Source organism: Ranitomeya imitator, chromosome 3 (genome assembly GCF_032444005.1).
Source record: "Ranitomeya imitator isolate aRanImi1 chromosome 3, aRanImi1.pri, whole genome shotgun sequence".
NCBI lineage: Eukaryota > Metazoa > Chordata > Amphibia > Anura > Dendrobatidae > Ranitomeya > Ranitomeya imitator.
This window is the reverse complement of record NC_091284.1, coordinates 199398969-199404968: the sequence shown is the minus strand read 5'-3', so window position 1 is coordinate 199404968 and position 6000 is coordinate 199398969.

The following is a 6000-nucleotide window of genomic DNA, read 5'->3' as shown; positions in this document are numbered from 1 at the left end:
CACTTAGCTAGGCAGCTGTCATTTCTCTTAATTATGCCTGCATTTGAGAGAACGTGGATGCTTGCTTCTAAAGAACGTTCTGTGAAACTTCACACCTCAAATACAGTGGTTGAGGTATAAAGGCAAGGCATTTTTAGCATTGCAAAGGTATCGTATTAGCATAGCAGAAGAGACGGTAATAACAATTCGGCAGATATATTCTTTTTTTTACTAAGGCATGGATACGGATTTGCTTTTACACATGGGAAAACAAAACGGCACAAGCATACAATTTAAAGATCTGAGCCTCATACATCTCCATAAGTCTTTATGATGGCTAAATGTTTATCCAGATATAGCCTGTATATCTGTAAATTCATAAATTCACCAGTAGGAAATATTCTGCAAGCAGTTTTACTACACATATTGCTTCTCTCGCTCTCTCTTTGTCTGTCAGACTTCTGTCAACAATACTTGCCGCATAATGACATGGTGGTGAACGTTGTGGTGGGCATGTTCCCACCACAATGTTCACCACCATGTCAAATGGGCATGTTTTAGCTGACATTGTAAAGGGATGGGGAATATGTATCCCACTATCTTGCTAACTATTTGGCATTAGGGAGTATAGGAGTGAGAGCTCTCACAAATGTTAAAGGTAAAAATAAAGTCAAAATGCTGCGTGTGAATATATGCTAAAGGGGAGGCATATATATATGTATATATATATATTTAGTTTTTATTTTGCGTTCTATACATGTAATTATGAAGGAAATAATGTTTCTTACCATTTTCCCCTTTAAAAAAATTTTGGGTTTGGATTGGTAGGTCTTTTTAAAAATCTTTAAAAACTAGCGCAATAGTCTGACAACATTATTCCCAGATACCATATGTGAGTCAGAAAGGCACGCAGGCATCTTCTCCATGCTGTTCCCATTTAGTTTTAGCTCTTTCCCATCCATTTCAGCTTTTTTTCCCATTTCCCCCAGACCTGTTTGTTGGGTCCAGCAGAAAAATATTCAGCTTTCCCATTGACTTGCATTGGATTCATTATTCGGTATGAATACACGGATATTAGAAATTATTCATGCCGTTTTTCCAAATCTGAATATTTCACTATTCGCTCATCACTAATCAGCACTGACTATTTACCTTAACCCCTTCAAGTCGCGGCCCTTTTTCGTTTTTGCGTTTTCATTTTTCACTTCCCTCCTTCCCTGAGCCATAACTTTTTTATTTTTCCGTCAATATGGTCATGTGAGGGCTTATTTTTTGCGGAACAAGTTGTACTTTTGAACGACACCATTGGTTTTACCATGTCTTTTATTAGAAAACGGGAAAAAAATTCCAAGTGCGGTGAAATTGCGAAAAAGTGCAACCCCACACTTGTTTTTTGCTTGGCTTTTTTGCTAGGTTCATTAAATGCTAAAAGTAACCTGCCATTGTGATTCTCCATGTCATTACGAGTTCATAGACATCTAACATGTCTAGGTTATTTTTTATCCAAGTGGTGAAAATAAATTCAAAACTTCGCTTAAAAAAAAAAAGGACCATTTTCCGATACCCGTAGCGTCTCCATTTTTCATGATCTGGGGTCAGGTGAGGGCTTATTTTTTGCGTGCCAAGCTGATGTTTTCAATGATACCATTTCGGTGCAGATACGTTCTTTTCATCGCCCGTTATTGCATTTTAATGCAATGTCAAAGCCACCAAAAAAATGTAATTCTGGCGTTTTGGATTTTTTTCTCGCTACGCTGTTTAGCGATCAGGTTAATGCTTTCTTTTATTGATAGATCAGGCAATTCTGAACGCGGTGATACCAAATACGTGTAGGGTTTCTTTTTAATTGTTTTATGTAGGATGGGGCGAAAGGGGGGTGATTTAAACTTTTATATTTTTTATATTTTTTTCATATTTTTAAAAACATTTTTTTTTTACTTGTGCCATGCTTCAATAGCCTCCATGGGAGACTAGAAGCTGGCATAGCCTGATCGGCTCTGCTACATAGCAGCTGCTATGTAGCTGAAATGCAGGTGTGCTGTGAGCGCCGACCACAGGGGGCGCTCACAGCAGGCCGGCATCAGTAACCATAGAGGTCTCAAGGACCTCTATGGTTACCTTCCTGATGCATCGCCGACCCCCGATCATGTGACGGGGTCGGCGATGACATCATTTCCGGCCGCCCGGCCGGAAGCGCCGGTTAAATGCCGCTGTCTGCATTTGACAGCGGCATTTAACAGGTTAATAGCGGCGGTTGAATCGCGATTTCACCCGACGCTATTGCGCGCACATGTCAGCTGTACAAAAAAGCTGACATGTCGCGACTTTGATGTGGGCTCACCGCCGGAGCCCACATCAAAGGGGGTGACACGACATGCGCCGTACTAGTACGGCGCATGTCGTGAAGGGGTCTTCTATTGGGTTTCTGGGCATAAGGGTTATAACTATATGACCAGTGTTAAGTGTCAGGATTTTTTTTGCTTTCGGTGTGGTTTGTAATATTTCTTATTTACAGATATTAACCCCTTTCTGCCATTAGACGTACTATTCCATCCATGTGGGGTGGGCTTTACTTCCCACGGACGGAATAGTACGTCATAGGCGATCGGCCGCGCTCACGGGGGGAGCGCAGCCGATCGAGGCCGGGTGTCAGCTGCTTACCGCAGCTGACATCCGGCACTATGTGCCAGGAGCGGTCACGGACCGCCCCCGGCACATTAACCCCCGGCACACCACGATCAAACATGATCGCGATCTGCCGGCGGTGCAGGGAAGCATCGCACAGGGAGGGGGTTCCCTGCGGGCTTCCCTGAGACCCCCGCAGCAACGCGATGTGATCGCGTTGCTCCGGGGGTCTCCTACCTCCCTCCCTGCAGAAAGTCCCGGATCCAAGATGGCCGCGGATCCGGGTCCTGCAGGGAGGGAGGTGGATTACCAAGTGCCTGCTCAGAGCAGGCACTTGGTAACGCTGCACTGCTCTCAGACAGATCGGTGATCTGTCAGAGTGCTGTGCAAACTGGCAGATCACCGATCTGTATTGTCCCCCCCTGGTACAAAGTAAAAAAGTTTAAAACATTTTTTACAAGTGTGTAAAAAAAAAAAAATCCTAAATAATGAAAAAAAATATATATATTATTCCCATAAATACATTTCTTTATCTAAATAAAAAAAAAAAACAATAAAAGTACACATATTTAGTATCGCCGCGTCCGTAACGACCCGACCTATAAAACTGTCCCACTAGTTAACCCCTTCAGTAAACACTGTAAGAAAAAAAAAAAAACGAGACAAAAAACAATGCTTTATTATCATACCGCCGAACAAAAAGTGGAATAACACGCGATCAAAAAGATAGATATAAATAACCATGGTACCGCTGAAAGCGACATCTTGTCCCGCAAAAAACGAGCCGCCATACAGCAACATCAGCAAAAAAATAAAGAAGTTATAGTCCTCAGAATAAAGCGATGCAAAAATAATTATTTTTTCTATAAAATAGTTTTTATCGTATAAAAGCGCCAAAACATTAAAAAAATGATATAAATGAGGTGTCGCTGTAATCGTACTGACCCGAAGAATAAAACTGCTTTATCAATTTTACCAAACGCGGAACGGTATAAACGCCTCCCCCAAAAGAAATTCATGAATAGCTGGTTTTTGGTAATTCTGCCTCACAAAAATCGGAATAAAAAGCGATCAAAAAAGTCACGTGCCCGAAAATGTTACCAATTAGAACGACAACTCGTCCCGCAAAAAACAAGACCTCACATGATTCTGTGGACCAAAATATGGAAAAATTATAGCTCTCAAAATGTGGTAACGCAAAAAATATTTTTTGCAATAAAAAGCGTCTTTCAGTGTGTGACGGCTGCCAATCATAAAAATCCGCTAAAAAACCCGCTATATAAGTAAATCAAACCCCCCTTCATCACCCCCTTAGTTAGGGAAAAATAAAAAAAAATTAAAAAAATGTATTTATTTCCATTTTCCCATTAGGGTTAGGGCTAGGGCTAGGGTTAGGGCTAGGGTTAGGGTTAGGGCTAGGGTTAGGGCTAGGGTTAGGGCTAGGGTTAGGGTTAGGGCTAGGGTTAGGGTTAGGGCTAAGGTTAGGGCTAGGGTTAGGGCTAGGGTTAGGGCTAGGGTTAGGGCTAGGGTTAGGGTTAGGGCTAGGGCTAGGGTTAGGGTTAGGGCTAGGGTTAGGGCTAGGGTTAGGGCTAGGGTTATGGTTAGGGTTAAGGCTACAGTTAGAGTTAAGGCTACAGTTAGGGTTGGGGCTAAAGTTAGGGTTAGGGTTTGGATTACATTTGCGGTTGGGAATAGGGTTGGGATTAGGGTTAGGGGTGTGTCTGGGTTAGAGGTGTGGTTAGGGTTACCGTTGGAATTAGGGTTAGGGGTGTGTTTGGATTAGGGTTTCAGTTATAATTTGGGGGTTTCCACTGTTTAGACACATCAGGGGCTCTCCAAACGCGACATGGCGTCCGATCACAATTCCAGCCAATTCTGCGTTGAAAAAGTAAAACAGTGCTCCTTCCTTTCCGAGCTCTCCCGTGTGTCCAAACAGGAGCTTACCCCAACATATGGGGTATCAGCGTACTCAGGACAAATTGGACAACAACTTTTGGGGTCCAATTTCTCCTGTTACCCTTGGGAAAATACAAAACTGGGGGCTAAAAAATAATTTTTGTGGGAAATAAAAAGATTTTTTATTTTCACGGCTCGGCGTCATAAACTGTAGTGAAACACTTGGGGGCTCAAAGTTCTCACAACACATCTAGATAAGTTCGTGGGGGGGTCTAGTTTCCAGTATGGGGTCACTTGCGGGGGGTTTCTACTGTTTAGGTACATTAGGGGCTCTGCAAACGCAATGTGACGCCTGCAGACCATTCCATCTAAGTCTGCATTCCAAATGGCGCTCCTTCCCTTCCGAGCCCTCCCATGCGCCCAAACGGTGGATCCCCCCACATATGGGGCATCAGCGCACTCAGGACAAATTGGACAACAACTTTTGGGGTACAATTTCTCCTGTTACCCTCGAGAAAATACAAAACTGGGGGCTAAAAAATAATTTTGGGGGGAATTTTTTTTTTTTTTTCACGGCTCTGCGTTAGAAACTGTAGTGAAACACTTGGGGGCTCAAAGTTCTCACAACACATCTAGATAAGTTCCTTGGGGGGTCTAGTTTCCAATATGGGGTCACTTGTGGGGGGTTTCTACTGTTTAGGTACATTAGGGGCTCTGCAAACGCAATGTGACGCCTGCAGACCATTCCATCTAAGTCTGTATTCCAAATGGCACTCCTTCCCTTCCGAGCCTTCCCATGCGCCCAAACGGTGGTTCCCCCCCACATATGGGGTATCAGCGTATTCAGGACAAATTGTACAACAACTTTTTGGTTCCAATTTCTTCTCTTACCATTGGGAAAATAAAAAATTGGGGGCGAAAAGATAATTTTTGTGAAAAAAAAATGATTTTTTATTTTTACGGTTCTGCATTATAAACTTCTGTGAAGCACTTGGTGGGTCAAAGTGCTCACCACACCTCTAGATAAGTTCCTTAGGGGGTCTACTTTCCAAAATGGTGTCACTTGTGGGGGGTTTCAATGTTTAGGCACATCAGTGGCTCTTCAAACGCAACATGGCGTCCCATCTCAATTCCTGTCAATTTTGCATTGAAAGGTCAAACGGCGCTCCTTCCCTTCCGAGCTCTCCCATGCGCCCAAACAGTGGTTTACCCCCACATATGGGGTATCAGCGTACTCAGGACAAATTGTGCAACAACTTTTTCGTTCCAATTTCTTCTCTTACCATTGGAAAAATAAAAAATTGGGGGCGAAAAGATAATTTTTGTGAAAAAAATGATTTTTTATTTTTACGGTTCTGCATTATAAACTTCTGTGAAGCACTTGGTGGGTCAAAGTGCTCACCACATCTCTAGATAAGTTCCTTAGGGGGTCTACTTTCCAAAATGGTGTCACTTGTGGGGGGTTTCAATGTTTAGGCACATCAGGGGCTCTCCAAACGC